Raw genomic sequence first — 25,109 nt, 5'->3', positions numbered from 1 at the left:
GAGCGGTTCAAGTCATGCTAGCCCTGCGTGCGAGTGTAACAGGGGTAGCGTATATGATCGCACACTTCCAAAATATTTTCTTAATCATGAAATGCTTTTAGTTCTGATTTAGTTCTCAATTTCTCATTTGAAAGTTATACAATCTGTCGTCTGAAATTATTACACTTTATAATTGAAAAAACCCTGTAAAGAAAAATTAAATGGGCAAACTACCATTTTAATTTGTGACTGTAAAACCTTAAAACCAATTAAAGCAGGGTTTGGCCCTTCTGCAGAGAAACGAGACTCGTTTAAGCAATTAGACCATCAATAACTCCTCACCTATGATAAGGCATCAATAACTGAAAGAAAACGGGGACCATAATGAAGAGGTTCTACGTTTAAAACAGGATCAAATTATTGAAACAGCAGAGTGGTAAGTAGTGCACAGGAGGCTGGTCTCATCGCAGAGGATTAATGATTGCCAAGTTAGAGCTTACTGTAGTTAAAGCAAAGAAGGTTTTGCTCTAAAATAAAAATCTTAGAGGAAAATGCTGACTTGGCAGAAGAGCTCTCTCAGTGGCATGCAGCTTGAGGAAATTCAGATCTTTGAGCTATGGAACAGTTTAAAACAATAGCTGTTACTACAGACAGTTCAGACATCCTTAAATTAAAAAGGAAATACAAAATATAAAATTCCTTGTACTTGTACTCCTTTGGTAAAGCAGCTTTGAGCAACAAGTGAGGAGAAAATTTGAACTGAGTTTTCGAGTACATATTTTATTCACTTACAGTAACTGTACTCTTAATACCTTCAAATTCTGTTATGCAACACAGTGCCATTATGTAGCTGCAAAAAGTCTTTCCTCTGAGCTTTACAGGCTAAACTATTACCACAGACACCTTAAAAAACAAAACCCTCATTAGAAATGAAACCCATCTGATTAGAGCTGTATGTACAACCTCCTAGAGTAATTTTAGAACAAAGTCAATGGATCTGTAGTTCATCAGCCCTTGCTACCATCATTTAGAACATTTAAAGAAGAAAAATCCACAGTTGGATGGGCAGCTCTTGCCAATTTCACACTCTGTAATGAAACACTCACTCCTGCACGTCCTGTCCTCAAATTGCATAGGAAAATCATTAAAATGCATGCAAATCACAAAGGCACAAATGTAGGAGGAAGTCATTACTTTACTGGGGTGATGTTGCTGACCTACCTAATTACTGAGAAACAAGAAGTACATGGACCAGATACCTGAACCGCCATTGGAGGTCAGGCCACATGGGCCCAGTGTGCCAACTAAAACTGAAGACATCTCTAGCTGACCTGAAACAGAACCGTTAGCAGCTTCATTACCAAGGCAATTGGCTCCAACTTCCCTATCTGAGTATGAAATTACAACAGGGAGAAGAATTAAAATAACATCCATATCCTGCTTGTCAAAGGCCCCCAATGACTGACAGTTTTAGAAAGCAGACAAACCAGGAAAAACCCAGGACTCAATGTGTACTAAATGCGTATGCAGAATTCCACTTTTTATACATTCAACAGAGACCAGGCTCTGAGCTCACTAAGGCTGCTGTGCAGTTTAGTGTCTGAAAATCAAAATTAGTAGTAATTCCTATGTTCTCTTACCTGAATAAGGTAATTCAGAAAAGGTAAAACTACATATTAAGTAGGCCAGGAACAGATACAGACAGGGATAAGGCCTATATTGAATCAAGATCTCACTCTCTGCATAGAAGGTGATGTAACAGCTCTTATCATGCCATCCATGAAACAATGAAGACCATGACGACGATGTGTACAGACTTTACACACACATATGTAGAAATGCATGCGCACAGCTAACAGTATATACGCTCCCTCTATGCTCACATTATTTTGACAATCAGGGCTTCAGTCTCAAAAGGTCCACATTTGTGACCCTTGCCCTCTGGAGATTGATGTGTGTTTCACACTGTTGCACACACAATATGTTTGCCATCTCCACTGGTTTATGAATGATGGATGCTGACCTCTCAAGAAGCCACCTGTGTGAAGACACTATTACTCAAGCATGAACACATTTAGAGACCAGATGACTGGTGCACCAGCAACTAAGCACAAGGCGGGAGCACCTACTACAGATCCCTCTCGCCATCGATGAACTTATTATATTTTAAGCCTGGTCTGGATGAGATCTTATCCAATCTCCCCTTTCCTCTTCAGCAGAAGAAAAATTCGAAAGAATTTGGTTCTCTTGATCTGAACGAAAGGACAACACTGCCAATCCTGTCTGTGTATCAGAAAGTGCAGCTGTGTGATAATGAAATAGTGTTGTGACCTCCCAATTTGTCACCATACCTGAGAACATAAACATGCAAAGGATAGCTCTTCAGCAAAAGGACAATATTCAAACTGTGGGCCTCACTGGAGGGGTTGGAACAGGATGATCTTGTTGGAGAGCAGTAATCTGGCACAACATGACTTATTTACTGAAGACACTTAGGATATATGGACATGTATAGTATATGAATCTCCAGGAAGCCGTGACCAATCCTGAGTGTTTATTTTCAGGACTCTCCTCCAGGACAGACGGTTCTTTTTGGAAGCTGGCTGGATGTGAAAATGGGGCTTGCGTTTTGGTGTCAGGACATGTCAGGCATGAATGTTTCCTGTCCACATTCCTGGAATGAACTGACTTTGATATTACTTTTGGCAGAGCTGAGGGCAACAAAGACCAATGCCCAGGTTCAGGCATCTACATCACTGCAAAATAATGCCATTATGCCTGATCTCGGTGTGGTAAAGATATGGCCTCAGTTTAATCCTTCAGTCAGAAAATTCACTTTGGTTTTAGGCAGACATAAATCACACTGCGATGTGTGATGTACAACGTGGAGATGCCGTGGAGATGCTAACCAAGTCACTATCAGATCACAGAGTTTTGCAGATGTTTTAACTAATAAATTATTGTGTTCTGGTATTTCAATACACCACCACTACAAAATGAGACTTTTCAGATTGGCATTTGCAATCTAAATTGCAGGAATTTCATTATATTAAATGTGGCTCAGTCAATAACCCTAATTTCTGTGGGATGCAATCAAAGCTGTTATTACAGATAACTATAGTATTTGCCTCAAAATTGCATAAACCTCATCTTAGGAAAATTATTGAACTGGAAACCAAGTTGGAATTCTTTAGAGCATGCTCAACAATATCATCTTTTCTGAGGTCACAGATTTGAAAAACAACCTTGTATGACAATAATTAAACTCATTCCACAGACAACATGCTTCATTCCTTGTACATAGACTCAGGCAGAATTAGTATTTAAGTGGCAGTGGACCAAGCTACTTACAAGTTCTGGGACTCGGCGACAATGTACATTTTACTATTATTCCTACTGTCAGATCCCATGAAGTTAAACTTCATGCTATGCATACTATACTGTAAACTGCACAGTTCAGATACTCAGCTTGATCTCACACACCCACTCACACTCACACCAGGGATAATATATGGCAATAATTATGTCCACTTTTGCTTGACATGACATAGGAAGGAAAAGGAAAAGGGCATATTTGGGAGTAATGTCAAGACTGCTGTTATATCCCTATTAGGAAAAAATTAAATATCCCTCCCTTTGTGCAAGTGACATGTGGATTGAATTAAGGACACCTCCAGAACACTATTTCTCTCTCTCTGTGATTTACTTCTCTGCACCAATCTGTATGCAAAGATGCTTTAATGCTGGCAAGAGCCTTATATGACAAAATGAGTTTACTGCAATCAGGCAGGCTTATTAAAGACACTACAGACAACACTGCTTGCGTGGGAATATCTTACTGGCTCTGCAATATACTGTATGGTTTTGGATCCCTTCATTAAAATTGTATACGGTCACCCCACTGTCACACTGGGCAGGTGTTCATCCAGGAAGCCCACTTTGTCTCTGTAGATTGTAGATCTCTGTAGACTGTCTTTGGAATCTACAGCGCAGGCTCCTGCTCAATTACCCACTTTCATCCCAATCCATGTTAATCATACTCTATGTATTTGCTACACAGGCGATGTAGCGTTATACGGTTTGTGACAATATCTTCCAATCCCTGGCTCAACTCTATTTCCAAACATTTCAGTACTCTCTCATATTCTGCAGTGAAAAAGCTGGCTTACTTCCAATCTCGGTTTTGAGATGTTCTCTTCTTTACATACCCTCACAGCGCACAGCCTTTCATACTTTTAAACAGGTGGCTGACGACCTGAAGAGATGAACTCATCCCCCCGACTCATTTCCGACACCAGTCTCCTTATTAAAAGTGAACATCTCGTTTGAATTTTTATTTTTTTGCTCTGTGGCTCCAGCTCCCCTGTGACGCTAAATTGGAAGAAGCAGTTAGAAAATGGATGGGTGGATTCCTCTTTCTTAACCCATAGCCTGCTTTGAGGCAGAACTGGGCTGGCACAATCAAAGCCTCATCACACAGGGCCCCTGCTGCAGCTGTGGGGCTGGTTAGGGGTACTTAGGTAGAATGAGGGAGATACCACTGAGAGGGGTGGGAGAAATGATTTCTCCTGATGGTTTAAAACATCTAAAACAATTGGTTCATCAAAAAAATGACATCTTGTCTGAGATCCAAAAAATCATGACTTGATATTAAAAGTCATACAACAGTTGTCACCTTGGAGTATTTTCTAAATTTTCTTTAAATTCTGACAAGAACCGATTTTAAAATCCTGAATTTGAAACTGCCTTCTATTCTGACTTTGCAAGCCATTTTCACCCACATACCCCAAAACCAAATATGTTTTCATCCAATACATTATGCTTAAAATATGTGGCTAATCAGTGCAAAGGCAACAAGAAGTCAATGTAATAGATTTCAAAATGTTAATATTAAAATTCATATCTTTTTAAAAGGAAAACTAAAATTTTGTATTGAAACAATTTAAAACTGAAAGGAATTATGAATTATTTGTGCTAGTTGCAAACTATTGCAACTTATTTTGCACTAAGGGAAGGAATGACCAAGGTTCTCAAGCTAGAAGGCTCTTTGTAAGGAAAGAAAAAGGTACCTTATTTGGCAATTTCTGATTTAGGCAGAGATTGTTATCCTTCAGGAATACATGTTTTGACAAATATAGATGTTAAATTTGAGGTAGACTATAAGGAAAGCAGTGTCATTTAATTTACAGAGTATGTATTGTATGATAATATATTCTGTGAAAATAAGTTCTGTTAGCAACAACTTACTTGGGGTCATTTTGCTTTCAACAGTAATTCAATTAAAATGACATTCTTGTGATATGCTAAATAGGCTAACTGGGTTCTTTAAAGCTACCATTCGTGAGAGAAGATAATAGAAGACACAGCTGTGGTTTTCAGCCATTAATACAGGATAAATGCTTTTATTGTTCTCCAAGACATCGAATCGTTACCTATACCAAGGAACAAACCTTGGCCCCAAAGGTCAGCCTCCTGCAAACAAAATATCAGAATATTTCAGAAGAACTGCAAGGTTCAGTAACCTTAACTCCACTGGTAAACATATGCAATGTTTAGAAAACATCAGTAGTTACATTCATACTGACTCTTGGGAGATTGCTGTGTAGAGCAGAATTGATTTCTAAACACGCACCATCTTTAAAAAGCACTGAGTCTTGATTATATATGTATTACTGATGCATGGATGTTAAAAGCACAAGAGCAGAGATCAGTTCATGCTCCAGAAACACAAACATTCTTGTTCTGCAGATTCTGACTTTGAAAAAGAGTATGATAGATGAACTGTAACTGAAAAAAGATGGAAAAGCAGTGAAGGCTGCGAACAGGGTTCGCTTCCAGTCGTACAGCAGGTAAATAAGACCTGGATGTTCTAGAAATCTCTGGATATGTAAATAATAATAAACTATATTTATATAGTGCCTTTAAAGGAGGCTTCTCAAAGCGCTTTACAGAATAACAACAACAATAATAATAATACACAAGATAAATACAATTACAATACACAGAGGAGACATGCTAAAGACTATATTATTTAACTTTCCAAAATAAGCTACATCAACTGTCCCTCCATTTGTTTCCTAGTCTCAAAAAATCACATATTTCAATTTCACAGATGCTTAAATTCAAACCAGAAACTGGAGGTGGCTTTCTATAAAGCACATGTAAGGACAATTATTAACTGAATTGGGTGATTGAAACACAGCACTCTCTCAAGACTCAAACTACAGAGATCAAAAGCGACAGTTTATTCACAACTCCGCCTGCTATGCTGGTCCAAAAGATCCCTGTCTAACACACGTTTAATAGGTCTGCTGTATTTATAATTTCAGAACACCTGCAAACCTGTAATCAGTTAAGGTAAATATCTGTTCATTTAAGGCAACATTGATCCTAGAAAACTGACAAGTATACAGATATGTCTTCAAAATATTTAATTTAATAATAAAACACAATGAATTGATTACAAATGGTTCCAAGCCTTCAGAAGTCAATGGCTTATCTGTAGCGGAGCTCTCCAGAACCAGAGCTTGAGAAAGGCAAACTTATTAAACTTACGAAAACTCTACATTCCCAGGGCCAGAACTCTCAACTCGTCCCTAAAGAGGACTGGAGTCTGGAAATCAAAGTCACAAAAAGCTCTGCTAAGCCCCACAGGCCAACAGGAACAGAAGTTATTTCCTCTTGAAATATCCTCCTTATATTTCAAAAACTACTATTTCTAATGCACCATGACAATGTTTTACCACTTGCATTAGGTACAGTTCTGTCAAAGAAAGATTTTCTGCACTTTTAGAACAAAGCCATATTTCAAATACCTTTTCCAAGTTACAAATAAGTTGGGGATTCACAATAAACAAACAGCAAACACCCATGTCAAGACTTACATTGATTTTATTTTTTATATTAAAGAGGCTGCATCAGTTTCCTTGACGGGACTGTCACAAGGGTGTCTGTAGGGAACTCCTCAAGGTAATAATCAAATGACCAACTAAACATTATCAGCAAGTGCTAATAAACAAAAAAGAGGGGACTGTTTGCTTGTCTTCCTGGCAGAAATTAACAGCTGCCACAGCATCCCACTTTTTTCAAATAAACAGTAGGATTAATTTACCCAGATGGTAAATGCATTTCACTATCTTGGTAAACCAACGTATGGACAGCAGTGTGAAAACACTCAATGTGATTCTTTTCAGTAGATGGAAGATTAGAAATGAAAAATGACCCCATATTTAGAACATGTCTGTGCTTTGTTCCAGGGTGACTGCAGAGGAAGTCACCCATAATTCTTTACCATTTTACTAGTTTTACTCGACCTGACCCATAGCAATGACTATAAAGGGAACATTCCCAGAACAAGCTGCTCTCCTCCCCACTGAGAGCTGGTGTGTGGGGAGCATACTGGTGCACTCTGGCTGGCGTTGCATCATCCAGGTGGGGCTGCACACTGGTGGTGGTGGAGGAGATCCCCATCACCTGTACAGCGCTTTGAGTGGAGTGTCCAGAAAAGCGCTACATAGGTCTAAGGAATTATCATTAATAAAGTAATCTTGCTGGAAAAGGTTTGAGTTGCCAGACTTTACGGCATTGTCTTCTTCAACAAGAGAAGAGCAGAGTAGCGGCTGGGGTCCCTGCAGTCCCAACAGGGGGGCTGTGAGTTTAAACCACTGGAGATGTTGAGCAAAGTACACTGTTGAGCTCTGATCAGCCCATCGCAGCATCATGAGTGTGACACCAGCATTGCTGAGGGAAGCACTGCAGAGGACGTACAGCCCAGCCAGGGAAGGGTCCTGCTCTCTGACCACTTAACTTTACAGAAACAGATAAGATCACAGCCTGATGAGCTTCACCAGGCTTGAGTTCAGACTATAATTCTTCTTAACAAACAGCCTGCTACCAAAGCTGTACATCAAACTGGCAGGTCTTCTACTTTGAAAGGATCTGAAGTGTTTTGCAGTGCATACATAGCAATTTCCTTACCCTAACGTTGTGGAGATGTAACTTCAATACACATTAGACTAGCACACAAGGAAATGGAGGTGGGAAAAAAAATCAGCTTTTTTGCATTATACACAGCTGGAGTATCTGGACAAGTTTAAAAGATGCTGATTAATGAAGCAGAACCGTGAAAGGTGAGTCCAAGTCTGAGCAGTGTGGCCCACTGCTATTTCACAGCAGAAAGGCTCAGACAGGGCTCTTGAAATGTAAACAAAACACTGATGTTATTGTTCCGCTTGATATTTTTCAACTTTTTAAAGACACAAACCACCATAACAAAACATTTTTCAGTTTCAGATTGACACCTGTTAATATAATCTAGGTCTGGCAGTGGAAAGATTACTTTCATTTAAAGTACTTATTCAAAATGAGTTTCTTAAAACTACAATTCCTTCAAATCACTGTTTTTAATCAAATACAGAGACAATTTTTGTCGTTGTTTGATATGCTCAGTTTACTTAGTACCAAACAATGATTGTAAAATGGAAAACACACATTAATAAGTATATTTTTTCTGTAAATGTCTTAGTGCCTTAATGCATCATGAGTGTGTGATGTTTACTTATTACTAGATGAGTAATAGACAATTGTTAAGGGTGCTAATTACAACCTATACATAAATAAAAGATCCTAAAAGAAAGATAAGGTAATTGGGCTTTTTTTCTTAAACAAATGTCCTGAAAGGAAAGTCTCCTTCCAGTTTATGTTGTTGTTACATATCACCTTATTTCTGAAAACACCTCTCCTCCTCTAGGTAGGGCCTTTACTGGTTTAAACCAAGTGAAAAGTTCAGACAGTGGTGATAAAAACCTACAGATTCATATCAACAATAAAGTAGAGCCAATGTATTGTCACAATCAAGGTTGGAAAATTCAACAAAATGGTAGGTAATTACATTCCAGTTAGCAATGACTTATTGTAAAAAAATTAAAAAGCAATCACATAAACAGTGTCTGGCTCATGTCCGGGCCCGGAGGACTGCAAACAGACACTGAGTACTCATGGAAGCCACTTGACACATCTCGCTCAACAGCTGTTGTACATACTTCTGGTTAATTTACTGAGCAGTTTAATTGCTTTCTCCTGAGCCTTGAGAAGCTGACAATGCAACATTACCTACAAATACTAGAAGTGCACCTTGTCTCTGGATAGCTGGAAAGGGTCACTTTGTCGGCAACAAGCTGCTCAGCCATGTGGTCCAAGCTGTTGCTCTTGCTTCTTTAAAAAAACTGGCTGGATGAGATCCTCCTGTCCATTTACTAGTACAAGTAAATCAATCATAGTGTAAGCATGAACTGATCAACTGTCCTCTGCAGATATTTGACCAAATTATAATGTCTCATCACACAGCAGAGAGCAAACAATGCATTTGTAAGAAAAAAAACAGTACCAATATTTGTGAGTTTTGTAGTAAAATTATTTTTGTTGATACTTTGACCTATTTTATTACAACACACTTGTACAGCTGCATAGACTGCAAGTTTAAACAGATCTCCTCCTCTGCCAGCGAGCCCCTCCATGTAAGGACAGCTCCACCAGCAGGCCGGATCCGGAAACACCTTCATACCACTGCAGACTGGAGACAGGCAGGTCCATTACCCAATTCATTCAGATTAACCAAGGTACTCCAGAAATCATATTTTAAGAAAACAACTCTGAAGTAAAATATTACAAATTGCGTTATTCAGCCCTGAATGATTCCCTCCAGCAGATAGCCGCAGCCTTATTAGTGCGAACTGGCAAGGGGTCAAGGGAATTAAGTATTTTACCCACAATCAAGTCATGCTACGTGCTCACTCAATTATATATGCAATTACACAAATTCATTTGGAATTAATTTAAAGGAAACCTTGTTAGCAGCTGCTGATTTTAGCAGATTAAGCACAACTAGAACTACAACCCTACGGGAATGACCAGACACGAATCGCGAGAACCGACAGAAACAACAAACATTTTGCATCTCGGATGAGATGTGGCCAAGGAGTCAGTGTCCACTCTTCACACAGTTCTCATTCACAAGTCTCAAATTTCACCTGCAGTCTATATAACCTCATCATCCAGGTTTGGCCATATTTTACTGTAATTTTACTGAAATCCTCACTCAACTGGTTTAAATATGCTAATCAAACTTACTGATGTATCACACTCTGGTAGGCTCTGGGTTGAATTTAATTTGAACAATGTAAAGCCACATGCTCATGGTTGAATAATGAATTAATACCGTCTATACAATGAGCACATCTGAAGCTACCAGTGAGATACAGTGTATGGTGTTGCACTCAAAACACCTCTAACATATGCCCTTCAAAATATTCCCAAGAGGTTTAAAGCATTCTGACATAGTAAGATGCTTACAACTGAAAAATCCTACTGGTGTTATACTCTCCGAAAACTTCAGAACTTCTTCCCCCCCCCCCCCAAAATAAAAAAAAACACAGAAACAGTTTTTAATTGGTTTTACAAGGGGACCATAAAAAACACAAGTTAACCAACAAGTCTCATCGCTCCAGATGCGCCTTGTTAGGAAGATGTACACCTGCTTGATAGGACTAACATCAGCATGTCTCTAATTCCATTACAAGAAACATCTCAACAGCTGCCAACAATAAGGAATGAAGCATTTTCATGGAGTTAAGCAGTAATGATCTCCCAAAAAGAAATTCATCAATATTCTGAATCAATCTCAAATGTCATAACAAAACAGCCAACTTCCTGAGTGAAGGTCATGACACTATTGGCTTTTACAAGTCATTTGCATATATTTAATAGACTCAGTCAGTAAGCTCTTTGAAACCTAAAGATTTTTTTAGAAAAACTATTGAGCACTAAAGGCTGTCAAAGTCGTGAGAACAGGTTTCTTATCTCCAAATGCCTGCTTTAAAGGAAAACAAAAACTAAACGGCTATTTTGCATATCTTTTCCTAACTAAATCAAGGTGAAGATATTGCTTTAATTGTTCGAGGGCAAGGTTTCAGTTTCAAACCAATATGAATAACAAAATAACCTACTGAACTATATCTATCAGAGAATAGGCAATTTTGAATTCTGGAAGTTCTTTTTGCAGCTAATATCAAACTTTGATTTAAAAAAAATCATGAGCAACAGGAAAGCATGTTTAAAATAATAATAAACCAGTGAAATACCTCTTCCCACACATCATACACTAATAAAGCTGAAGGCCCCACAGGATATTGTGTGAAGAAGAATCCCAGTAAGGTACAAAGTCCTGAGATACCTGCACAAATCTTTTCTGCATTAGTAATAGTTTCAGTCTTTGTAACAGTGTTAAAAGTCACACTGCTCTGTGCTCTGCTCTGTTCTCTGTGGCAGCAGGCATGAAATAACAGAGCAGCCTGGAAGTTATCATGCTTTATAGCATCATATGTCTTGTCAGAATTAATATCTTACAGTCCAGATCAAACTAAACTAAAGGGAACATTAAATATCTAAAATATAGTGCAGCCACATTTACAGTGATGGCAGGCTGCACACTCCTGGTCACACGGATTACTGCACATGTTGGCTTAGCGTGATCTGTCCACAGACACTTTGGTATTTCAGAAAACAGGGCTGTCGATTCTGACCTCAGACATGAATCTATGTGAAGCTGGCGTGTTCTGCTAATAGTTCAGGTGGGCAGCTGCATCAGGATGCGTAGGCTGCAAAGGAACAAGTAATGGGTTTAATCCATGCTGAAAAGAGAAGAAAGAAAACACAACGTTTTCGGCTGTGGAGCCTTCACCTGAAGAATGGAATAAACCTATTACATGTTCTGCTAATGTCCAGTTGGGAGTTTTTCATGGATTCTGGTTCCCTCCCATGTCCGAAAGGCCTGGTCGGGTCAATGTTCCCTCTCGGCCAACCCAGTGACACTGCACGAGGGGGGAACAGCTGTGTGCTCTCACTCCAACTCCACCCTGGAATTCCAGGACAGACCCCGTCTCCTCATGACCCTCAGCTGGACAAATAGCTTACCGATAACACATGGAACTTTTTAGGGTATCTGTAAATTTACAGAGTGATTCAGAAACAGAAGCACAGTTACAGTACTAGGCGTTACGACTGAACATGAACTCACAGCACTGAAAAATATTACCAAGCTGTGACGAAAACGCTGAGGGACATTGCCTTTGTGTCCATGAGGAAACACATCAAAGTACGTAAGCAACGAAGACTAGAGAGCCACAATATGTCATGTCTTACAAAACCTGTTTGCCACTCATAAAACCAGATAGAAATCAAAACTAAAAAAAGGTTGTACATTTAGTACCAAGGCATCATTTAGAAGCAAAATAGACACATTGTAAATTATTTTTTTAAATAACAGACTTTCATTTCGTAACACAGAACTGAAACCCTTTCAGGCCCTCATTGATTGAAAACACCAACTGTCTTGTTAACATTATGGCGAAATGTCATGCAATGCAAATTCCTGGTACGCTGGGACCCTGGTAAAAGTGCAGTGTTTGCATAAAGGCCTGGCTGTGTGCTTAGAAAGACAGCTGACAGGTCCTAGTTTATGAGCTCCCCTTTAACGCACGTAAAACCTCAAATTAAAATTCATTGCAAAAACGAACAGAAATGCACAGATTCCTTTTATGCAATTTCTGGATTCTTTACTAATCTAACAATAAGCATTTAAAAATGATTAAATATGATTAGATCAAAATTCCAGGATTTACCACTGAATATACAAATGAATGCTAAAGATTATTACATTTTGCATTTCAAACTGGTCAAAAAGCTCACCATTTCCACAACTGTAAGAATATTAGAGCATTGTCTACAAATGAGAGGCTATTTCATCTATGTACTGTAACTCACTTGGGTTTACGCAGCTAACTGAACCGAGGACCTTGTCCTGCTGCTTCTTGCAAGAAGCCAGGGTTTCGGCTCATTGTGGAATTGGCCACATAACTTAATCATGACCCTGAGCATGTCCTTTCCCTTCACTTATGAGCTTCTTCATTCTCTTGACTTTGCTAATGTCTTCGAGGATTTTAAATACCTGAATTAGGTCCCCTCATACTCCCTGCTGCCTGTCCCTAAAACCCTGTTACCACACAGATACTAGCTCAGATAGAATTAATGTAATATACAGTAAGTGAGGTTTATTGGTCTGTAATTACTTGGTTTGATTTTGTCACTCTTTTTATATGTAAGCACCACATTAGCAGTTTTCAATCAGTGGGTTACAACCCCCTTCAAACAACTGTTGATCATTTTGGTAACATGTTTCCTTTAATACAGCTTTAGTACAACGGGTAGAACATCATCAGTGCTGGAGATTCATTTTAACACATGGCTCATAACACACATGGCTCTTCTACAGCACTATTTGTTAATATGTTAGCAAATTATTTTATGAAAACCTAAATGAAAAAATTCAGTTAATATACAGGGCCGTCCATAAGTATTGGGACAGTGAAGTCCAAATTGCTAGTCTTGCTGTATTCAGATGTGAGATGAAAAAGATCAATCTGAAGCAAAAGAACAAAATGTCACATTTTATTTCTGGGTATTTATGCGCATATGTGCTTTTAAAATTTTTGAATAATATTCAATCCTCCCTCCATCCTCCCATTTTAGGTGAGCATGAGTATTGGGATAAATTACCTTGAAGTAAATTAAAGCAGTAAGAAACTCTGTATTCTGTTGCACATCCTGTGCACGCAATAACTGCATCAAGCTTGCAAACCACTGCCATCACTGAGCTCTTGGTCACTGTGTTGAGATGCTTTGCCAAGCCTGTGCTGCAGCCATTTTCAGTTTGGATTTAAATTGGATTTCAATCAGGAGGTTGACTTAGCCTGTCTAAGACTTTCCACTGTTTTCCATTCAAAATACTGCATGACGAAGCACTGGCCAGTGGGTCTGCAGGCATGTCTGCACACTTCTGGAGTCATTCTACTGCTGCACTCCTCAGCATCATCAAACTTTCAACGTTACCTTTTAAAGTTTCACGATCGGGACTCTTCGGCTCCATTTACTAACAAACACCTCTAACAATGTAGACAAGAAAGAAGGTAAGCACATTTCAGGACTACACTGTGGGATCATAAACCGACTTAAAGGCGCATACTAACTCCCAGAAGACTTTGTACCTGACTTAAAGCCAAACGACACCCAAAGATAAGGGTTCGAAACGTGTGCAGGGTATGGCCGAGGCATGGCTGAGTAACGCTGACAACATGAACACAGCACAGGAAAGAAACAGGTGCACAATGCAACGTCTAATACAAGCTAAAAACAGAATTCACTTTATGTGATGTCAAAATGAAAGCTTTATGAAACAAGTGATACTCAGACACCAATTCTTAGATTATTACTAACAGCTTTCACTCTGCATGGCAAGAGGCTTCTGAAAGGAATGAATAAATGAAAGGTCATTACTTATCTTTATTCATTTGGCGAAGACAGGCAAGCTTGATAAATTTAAGTGGAGACTTGAAAGCAACACTAAGCAGCAGAGAAAATAATGTCAACTCTCCAGCAGCTGGCTCGTTCCATATGAAAATCGCACCAATTTCAGATTTTATAAATATGTTGGATATCGGGCATAAAATACTTCCCGTTTATGTGAACATGGCCATCAAACGGACAGTGTAAACCCCTCCCAATACTCGCTCAGTCCTACGCTTCTCCAAATTGAGAGAACCTTGGTTGTTTAAGTTCCAATTTAGAAGCACTCAAATCAGGATACAATCCAAATCTATGAAATATCCCTTAAATATACTGAGGTCACAATGCTTAACCCTCAGATTCTGTTCGGTTTATAATATATCACAGCCTAGACCACTGCTTGCAGTTCATGAAAGTTTTCTTTTGTGTCCTCTATTGGTGGACACACAACAGAACTGACTACAGAATATCTGTATGGAAATGAAGTGACAGGACAACAATACAGAATACAATACAATTAAAACTATTATTAGTAATACGCTCTCCTGGTAATTACTGACTACAGAGAACTGCTGGAGCTGCAGCAGATTTTAATTTGATGTCTGGGGTAAAGTTTTCAAAGCTGTTAAAATATAGACTCTACATTTCCTGTGATACAGTGTCTTTCACGACAATTTATTGCTCTCCTATTCTTACGCTACTGTCCTTTTCCATTGTAGCCACCTTTTAAGCCTTCTTGGTTGCGTTTATTGGCCCCATTGGTGCTGATACACTATTGAGCTGATGCGGATGGCATGGTGTACAGGAGGCACAGGAGATTAATATCAGCCAGCTGTTTCGGCTCATCAGCAGATACCGTGAGTCTGAGCCACCAATGACAGCCATACTGGATTGCCACATATCCTCTCGCTTAGTCGGATACAAGGACATCGGCTTCGGCTGTCAACACTTCCACCCTCAGTGCTGTCGAGTGGCATCACTGGGCCAGGCGCAGTGCCCGTCTTGAAGCAGAAGACAAATGGTGGCTCCAGAAATCACTGCCCCACTACACTGCTCTTGTGAACTTCTCCACTTTGTGAACAGGAATGCTCCCTTTTGCAAATATTAACATGTGCAATAGGGTCCGGATTTCACGAGGAGATCGAAGGAAGATAATAAGATGACTTTTCATGCTCTTGGAGCCTTTTCCATGAGCTATTGTCAAAATCATTGTGAGTCATGTTCACAATTTTATACTTGTTTAATATCTGTGAAATAATCTATTTTTTTCTTGGGCACAACCTCAATTTGTATCCTTAAGAAACTTGCAAGTTTCCTTGTCTTTGCAGTAGCAAACTGGTTTCTTGAGAGTTGTTCCGATGGCAAAACTAAACTGTATTTCCAACAAACGGAAATTAATTTTCTTCAAGGAAAATTCCCTTGGTTTCTGGTAAAATGCAGCCTGCAGCCTGTAAAAATATACTAGTACCGTATACTTGTACTGTTGTGAAACATGGAAATGACAAATGTGAGCTGGTTTTTCATCATCAGCCGGCGGAACTGGCGCAGGCGCTTGCACGACAGCTGCGTCAATCCTCCAAGCAATACTCTCCTCTACTCCAGGCACTGAGGAACTAGCAGCAGGGAAACTGGGGCCCGGGTGTGACAGTGGCCGCACACTTCTGGTGCAAAGTGTGTGCTCGCCACATTCACCTCTAGGAGGAGATTACAGGTGATTAGCAATCAGACCAGACAGGAAACATCAAACAAAAACAAAAAGATAAAAAGCCTTGAGAACTGTTTAGTTTCACATGCACATGTTTTTCAGATGGAGAAGGTTTTATTTTGGGGGTGAAGACTGGTGAGTTTATCACCAGTACAAGTACTACTGTATCAAAGTGTCAGAAGTGCTCAAAATCAGAAGGCCAGGGACCTAAAAAATAAGAGCAGACAAAGGTCAGCTACACTACAGCACCATAAATACATGCAAAGGTAGCCCTCTCTTTATAATGCTCATCTTCCATTTTCCCCTTCATTTCAGCCTTTCTGGACAACATGGCTGATTCTGTTTAAAAAAAAAACCTAATAATGTTGTCCTGCGATTCCACTACATTTCATTAGCAGGTGAACTCTGAACATTTTCAAAAACGCATAATAAACTGTTAGTAGCTATGAGCAGTACTGGACAAATCAGGCCCACAAATTCTACTGACATTTTTTCTGCATAATAATTAATAAAAAAAATTCTGCTCAGCTCTTCTACAGTTCCACCTGTATGATGTAACATGAAAAGAGAACTACTGTATGTGTCAGACAAAAATGCACTTAATCCAAATAAAAATGCATGTGGGTTACAGGCCTTAATTCATCAGCTTAAGAAATGTTGAATTACTGAAATGATGCCCCTTGCTACTTACAAAGATCACAGAAGCAATTTCTTCTGCTCTCAGACCGGAAAGTAAAGGTCAGCTGTCTAAAAGGAAAAGGACAGCTTGCCCACAAACACATGATTTACCCATAAGGGACAAATGCACTGTGTTAACACAGCCTCTAAATTGCATGTCAGTCCACAGCGCTGAAGTACTCAACTACTCTCCAGCAAGAGCCCAAAAAAAGAATACATTCCTAAGATTTAAACAATTTAGAAAAAAAATTGTTCCTTCCCACAACATGATTTAGTTCTTTCATGCATTTTTTTAATTCAGAAAGAAAAAAGAAAGCAAAGCAAAAATTGCAAGCACTTGAAATCAACGTCAAAGTGCCATCTAGTCTACGTCCTCCATGTTTTAACACTGCTCCGCGCTGTGAGAGTCCTATGGGTTAATGAAGACTATTGTCAAATGGAAAAGGGTTGCCCAATCATTCCAGAACATAAAGGTTTGTATATGATTATGTTGTCTTCAGGCTTTTATAGAATTTGTCTTTTGAAAAACAGAATCCCCACAGCCGGAAAAGAAAAGACACCAATTCACCAAAGAAAGTGTAGTTTACAAACCACATATGCGATCCTTTGACTTATTATATAGCATGTGTCCTACTGTAAAAGTACACAAAAAAATCATGAATTTGTTCCCAGACAATGGCCCAAGAGAAAATAAAAGATGCACAACGAAAATCTCTGACCAGTGCACAGATCACTGTTTGCACAATATCGCAGTGCCTCATGTTGGTCAGACTTGATCTGGTGGGTGTCTCTTGCACGGTGAACACCAGAAGACACCTGAAAGGCCAGGTATTGTTGCAGAAGCCCTGGTGAGTGACATCACCATAACACTCTGGTTACACTAAGAAACCTCTCAAGCTAGACTGACAGGGCTCTACTATTTTCCAAGAGATTGTGATTAATAAAGTCAGTCTGGTGAACTTCACAACTGCATTAAAATAAAGAAGGGTCAATGATACAAATGTAATTATGAAGTTTTTCTAAAAAAACAAACAAACAAACACAAAGCCAGAGCAAACTTTTCACACCACTAAGAGGATTTTCTATCCTCAGGCCCAAAAAAATCATCCTCTCCTCTCCAACAGAGACACTGACCCTCTGGTCTTGTACATCTGAATATCAGAAAACAACCTGTCCTGTTCAATAATGTGGCCTGTCACACTGACATTTCCCTCATGCACAACAACCCAGACCACAAAATACACATCCACTGCTTTCTGCACAGATAAAGGGCTCTCTAAACTCACATTAAAAATTCAAAACGTGTAAGTGACTATACACCATGCTAATGGGAAAAAACATTAACCACCAAATAATAAGTAATAAGCACTTCTACACTTCACCATTTTTGAAAATTTCAGCACACCGTAAAGGTTCAAATTTTGTTTTTCCTTTGAAGCCTCAGAGAAAGTAACAATCTATATTGCAGAAACTGCATGCTTATTTACAGAACATGATGTCACTCTGGCTGTGGGCATAAATATTTAAAATAGTTTGTTTTAAAAAAGATTAAGCAATGGCTGTATGTTATACAACTGTTTAAATGTTTATGTAACAAAGGAGTTGAGCTAAAAGGCTGCTTTTTAGCTTAAATAAACGAAGCAGACTACTCTAGAAATCAATTTAAAATCAGTGAAAGTGACATTTTAAGAATGCCACACCTTTACACCATGAGAAGCCCACTATGCTCCTGGGCCACAGGAGGCCCACGGGACACCCGTTTGTGATATAACCCAGAATATGGGTTCCTTCCATATGGAGGAAAGAACTATAAACTAAACCTGGTTAATGATAATGAGTAATTTGTTTTGGAAAAAAAAACAAGGTTCATCTAAAATAATGATAGTTATGAAATCATCCAGAAAAAAAAAAAAACATCACCACTTTGGCAGCAATAAAAGATACACTTACTAAATCCTTTTGGTTGCATAAAATAATTTTATTTATAGTTTATAGTTGAAGATGACCAAAACACCAACCTTACGTCTCAAACTGAATTTTTTCCACTTCAACATCCCTTTTCGGTGTCGTCACCTCATTTAGAAACTTTTGCCTTTTAACAGATACAGTACTTGATCTGTCTTAAGACATATCTATGGTTCGTAAGTGGAACAATTTATTTTCTGACACCTGACAGTACTGTCTATATTGCCTTTCTGTTACCGAATTTGCAATTCCCTGCTGCGATATAACTCACTGTAAAGCTTTTCGCAATGGTGCTCACCATGAAAAGGCACTTTACGGAATTAATGTCAACATCCACGGGTTCCAGACCTAACTCTTCCCACATGAGCTTGAAACCAGTTAGATCACTGAAGTAAAACAGGGTTAATGTACCACCTGCAACACTGGTCATGTGGTGAAAACTGGATTCTTCGATTATGTTTTCAAAAGCATTCCTTTGAATATAATAAAATCCCATTCCACAGTACATGGTATACTGCAGCATTTAAGACCGTTACTACTGGCTTATAAGTAGGTCATTAAATAGCTGAAAAATAGGACCTGTGAAAAAGATCTTGCATAGCTGAAAAAATATCAATCATAAACAGAGATGAGTGGTAAACAAATTCTACTGTATCAGCTATTCCTGGCACTCAAATGTGGTTTATACTTCTACAGAGATGAAAGTAAAAATGTACAGTGAACCACGAGGAAAGAACAGCTCTCCAGACAAATGCAAAGCACACTCCTGCAGGTGTACAAGGATTAGCTCATGAGCTTTTCTTAGGAGTTACACTAACGATATATTATGTCATCAGCGATAAAGTGCACCTCTTATTATACTCATCAGAGAAAATTTCAGAGCTCCTGTTTTTTTTTCTGGGCAATCTCCTGAATTATTTAGATGGCATAGAAAGAACCGATTTTAAGCTTTTCAACTTTTAAAAGTGAGGAAAATCTGATTCTCCTGCTCATTTCTCAGAAAGATCAAAATGTTTTTTTCCCAAGGCGTAAACTCCTAGATTTCTGTTTTTTTTTCCTTCCAATAGGCAAACCAAAGCACAGTGCAGTTCCAAAGCAAAACACTTTTTTTCTGTATTAATGTTGTTTCTGTAAAAGCATACGTATAAAACAATTCAGAATGATTTTGGAAATTGATTAAAATAAAGAATTTTGCACAGGAAGATAAAGTGGTAAAGAAGACGCTGACCTCAATCCTTTAGCATTGCTACAGTTCTAATAATCACAGCCCTTTTAATCCCAAAGGACTCCAAAGCTCTTTACATATAACAGAGGAGCCACTTCATCCACCACTGACGTTCAGCACCTGGCACCACTCTGCACAGCAGATTAGGGGAGAAATGAGAAACAGCTTCAGGGAGGCCAGATTGAGGCAGGACGCTCAGGTACTCAAGTAATGACCAAGTGCTGTAGTTAGGACTACAGTTTTCTTCTGAAGGACGGCCACTCCTGGAGCACTGCCTGCCTGGTCACCATGCTGCAGCACTGGTCTGGCAAGAGCACCACCTACTGGTCTAACAACGCCACTTATGGCGCTATCTCGCTGGCAAAAGGGACTTGGCCTGAGCCCCGATGGGCCTCTACAGGACCTCATGCTAAATTCTTTTTTCTCCCCGTTTACAGCTACTGGAAGCTGGAACATCAGGAAAGGCCGCAGCCATAAGTACTGCTGTTGCTGTGGTCTTCCAAAGTCGACCCAGTGGACTTCTTCAGAAGAAGCAGTGAACACTTCTTTACCCAAAGGGTGGTGGGAGTGTGAAACGAGCTATCCTGCCTGAAGATACCCATGACATCCTGGCTTCTTTCAAGAAACAGCTCAATCAATCAACTACTACCTACCACACACGGCTGATGGACCACATGGCCTCCTCTTGTTTTTTTTATCTATTGACAAAGAGGTTTAAGCAAGAAAGCAAGAAATCCCAAACAGCATCTGGTTACAAGCTACAGTGTAAAAACATCAGTTTAAAAGTGTTAGCCAGTGTACAGAAACATGAGAAAAAAAGAGAAAGCAAAATATGTCCAGAAGAAGAAAAATAAAAGGAAAAAGGAGCTAAGAGGTAAAGGGTTAAGGAAGAAACAGAAGATAAAGGCTCCCCCTACTGTAGATTTGGAGTTTGTGAACTGAAGCTGCAGAGGACTGGAGGCCGAATACCCAGCTGACTACACTGACCTCTGAAGGGCACGAACTGCAGATAATTCAGAAAAAAAACAAACGACCACTGGGGAAAAACAGGCTTCTAAATATTTGCCAACGATAAACTAAAGCGATTAAACAAGAAAAAAAAACATTTCCACCTTTCAGGGGGCTTTCACACCTGTCTTCAAACTAACCTCAAAACCAAGCTAACACAAAGCCTATGAGGTATTGTAAAGGATAATATTAAAATCACTTAAAGCTTTAAAAAACAGTAAAAACTAAAAAAAAAATGTACAATAGGTTTTCCCAAAACTCACAGATTAAATTCAGATAATTGGTGATTTTGCGAATATATTTTTGACACCAAATTGCATAAAAAATTTAACCAAAACAATTGCATGAAAATACTAAAAGGCTAATTATCCAATTAGATTTTTATCTGGTTTCTCTTCACCTATTACCTGACAAGGACAATATGCTGACATACTGTACAGAGAAGAATAAAGAACATGAACAGGGAAACTAAAAACATTTCTCTCCTCTTTTCCAAAGTAAACCTGTTTTTACTGAATCTTCCAAATTTCAGGAAGTAAACAAATCCCAACCTCCACAGTCTAGCGATGATACATAGACCCATTTAATTAACTTAATTAAATTGGGCTTTGAAGGATCATAAAAGGAGGGTAATTTCATTAACTCAAATGAAAATTTTCTTCCCTAAAGTTGGAGATGATAGAAGATGCAGAAAAAATGTGTACAGTTCTCAGCATATCTGCTCCTTTTAATTCTTGTGATCTGCTCTCAGCAAAGCTACAGAAGATTTTTTTATTAAATTAATGGATGAGTCTGGCATTCAATATGCTCTGTGAAATTCAGTGAGAAGAGAAAAACATACACATTTGTCTTCTTAAAAAATATGCCACTTCCATAATGCTTAGATCACCAAGGCACGTACTGAACCATCAGATTTCACCAAAGAATGTGTTCGCCCATGTTCTGCAGGGCACTGACAGAGACCATGAGCTCCAGAGACTATGGAAGTAATAAAGCCAGGCTGAAGACAAGGGCCCGTTCGGACTGGTGGGAATGCAGGTGAGAAAATAGGCTTAGTCCCCCGAATAAAGGCAGTAGCAACAGTTATAGCCACCTGCGAGTGGGAATCCTCAAGCTGTGGAACAAATGACCATGAGATCCCCGGCTTGCCACACATCAGCTGCCCCTGTGAGCTGCTGAGCACCTCTCACCTTACTGTGATGCCAGCTGTCAGTGAGAGTCGTACACACTGCTGGGATCTGGACACTGCTGGACTGTCAAAAAAGGCAAAGCGACTGCACCTGACGGCACCTCCCACCTCCCTGACCCAGGGGGATCTGCTGAAGGGAGGGTGGACATTTGGAAAGGTATACAGAACAGATCGAAGATGGAAGGCAGCTGCAAGATGGCGGTTCTTTCCCAGAAAGCAACGAGGAAAGACCTTCAGTTCCCAGGCACCTGACCACAGGGCGGAAGGCAACTGGCTGGGTAAAAACAACCAGGGAGCAGAGGTTTCAAGTGGCTGCCAACCTCTGCTCTCGAGGAAGAGAGCAGAACCTCGATTACACCCAACACCTGCGAGGAAGAGCCAAACAAGCCCGCCCATGCACACATATCGCAAGTTATTACATTTTTTTTTGGAGATGTTGAGCAGTTTTCCTGCTAGGCTACTGATAGGGGATATTTAAGAAGTAAAGTTATAGCTCGAAGAAGAGGTGAGGCTTTACTGTTCTGATGAAGAGCTCTGTTTCGCACCTTACAGCTGCGTGTCTGTGTCCCTCAGACCAGCTCCTAGCCCTGAGCTGTGCTGCATTTGAAGTCTTATTTTCCCCAGAGGCTTCAAAGAGGTTATTTCCTAACGCATACAACCCGAAAGGTAAAAACTTTAAAAGTGTAGCTGATGATGGTATTTGGTACTGTCCACTCCAGGCTCCAATACCTTTGACTCCTTTTTCTATTTTGACCATTGCAAAACTGGCTATTAAGAGCTATAAAAATAGTACGCTGATATGTATACAATTTAATCACTGTGGAATATTTTCACAACAGGTATTTTTCATCAGAAAAGCTGGTCTTTGATGTACAGATATGACGTTATGCTTCTTCAAAAACTTGATTCCGTTTTCCAACACGTTGAAAATAAGATGAAGATACCATGTATTTCAGAAAATATTTTGGTCTGGGAGTGTGAAGCCTTCGAAATGTACTCAAATTACTCTGAAAATATAGTTCATTAATAAAATACCACCTTTTGGAAGGCGTGAGAAGGGAATGAATAGAAATTTCAGAAAAACCTGAAATATTTGTCTTCTGGTTCAATATAATTTAGAACTAAATATCAATATATTGTTTTCTTTTGTCAATTGGCATCTGTAAAATGCAACACGCATCAGCAATTCAGCTTTTCACACAACTGCTCTTTAAATATTCATTGCAGTCTCCTTCCACCCGCCTAGACTGTCTATTTAAGTGCTGAAATTAAAAAGCAAACCATGCTGTTGGAAAATTGGATTCAAAACAACACATGTACCTATACACATACACAAGACGCAATCACAAGCTGGAGATTAAAACAGATATTACTCCACTAATGCAGAATAAAAAAATGAGCAGCAATGGAAAGTTCAATAAGCAATCAGTCTTTATGGGCGGAGGAATAATGACGTGCCATATCAGCTATTCTGCACCAAAGGCTTCTCCTCGACGCACTCTGGCTCTGAAGAATCTCTGTTTCAGTCCAGCTCCCGAGGAGATGGAGGTTTAAATATTTAAACACCTCGTCTCCCAGAAAACTACGGAATAAAGCACTGTCGCAAATAATTAGAATTCTAAAATATCAATTTGGGCTTTCACTTCTTCATAACCTTGACAAATGCGTCAGTCAAAAAAAAAAGTCCCATCATCTACTGTCAGTGCAGCACTGAGGAGTAGCAGGTAGCAGGTGAGAGTGTGTGAACTTCACTCCCCTGCAAGACCGTCTCTTCACACTCCGCAGAAAACAGGCTGCAGCCTCACTCTGGCACTTTTTAAAGATGCTAAGTAGGAAACATACTTCATATGCTTGATAACAGAGTAACGAATTCAGCAATAGTATAGCACAATATATACAGTACATGCTGTATATATGCAAGAGAATAACACCCAGAGCAGTTTCTGCGGTGTGCAAATGCTACACAGCGAACAAGGTGAAACTGGATGCCCTCAGAACTGCAATCGAGCTGCCCCAGTCCATGGAGCTCTCGACAATCAAACGACTGTGGGGAGCTTCCATCTGTAACCGTGACAAAGTACATACTGAACGTGTATGGGAACGGCAGTTGCACACCGTGTTAATCAAAAATATGGAAAAACATTGGACAACTTCACATGGATACTCATTTCGCAAAACATCTTCATGTGCTTGTTCATTGACAGCCTTAGGAACATTCATAAAAGCATTTCACACAGACCAGTGCAGTGCTACCTCTCTGTTTTAGTGATATGCAATACCTTGGGTGGATAATTTCATTATATGTCTCTGAGTTATTTTCCTCAATTAACGAGCCACAGGATAAATCAGTTGAGGTACAGTAATATACACTAATCCCATCAACGGTACACCAAAAACAATTTGGTCATTTAATATAGATTTGGTATTTAATTTAGACTATTGAGCAACCAGGCAGCTGGCATTTAAAAAACAGTTTTAATACACCAGCTTAACACTGTGCTTTTAACAGATGCACTCAACCAAGGTGCCACACGACAAACAAGGATTTTCATGGGATGATCTTGTACAGATGTTCTCTGTGCATGGATACGTTCTGCCACGGATTGAGCACTAGGAGTCGATACATGGCTAATCTGCATAGCATTACCTTTTTCTGCAGCATATCACTGGGTGGGCAGCAGGTCTTTACCAGTAAAAATAATCTGAGGCTGTGGACTTCAAACAGGACCTGTGTATTTTTCGTACTAAATACATTTGCTTTGTTACAGGGACTTCAAAAACATATTTTATGTTAAACCAAGAAAAGATACAAGCTCTCGCCTGCTCATTTTTTATGTGCAGAAGGAACCTGCATATATTTCACAGATTTTTGCACACACTATTCCTCCAGCATTACAGTCTGTTTCTCCCTTTAACAAAGGAGATTAACTTATAGCAAGTTGGCAGATCATTATGGAAGTCTG

At 39.4% G+C, this 25,109-nt stretch overlaps 1 protein-coding gene across 1 annotated transcript in view; it reads right to left on the bottom strand.

The window, feature by feature from the left end:
• Window positions 1-25,109, bottom strand: part of prim2 (DNA primase subunit 2) — a 108,945-nt gene that overhangs the window by 49,924 nt on the left and 33,912 nt on the right. The gene's annotated exons all lie outside the window — the stretch shown is intronic.

Source organism: Atractosteus spatula, chromosome 15 (assembly GCF_055471065.1).
Source record: "Atractosteus spatula isolate fAtrSpa1 chromosome 15, fAtrSpa1.hap1, whole genome shotgun sequence".
NCBI classification, from domain to species: domain Eukaryota; kingdom Metazoa; phylum Chordata; class Actinopteri; order Semionotiformes; family Lepisosteidae; genus Atractosteus; species Atractosteus spatula.
This window is presented reverse-complemented; position numbering and strand designations above follow the sequence as displayed.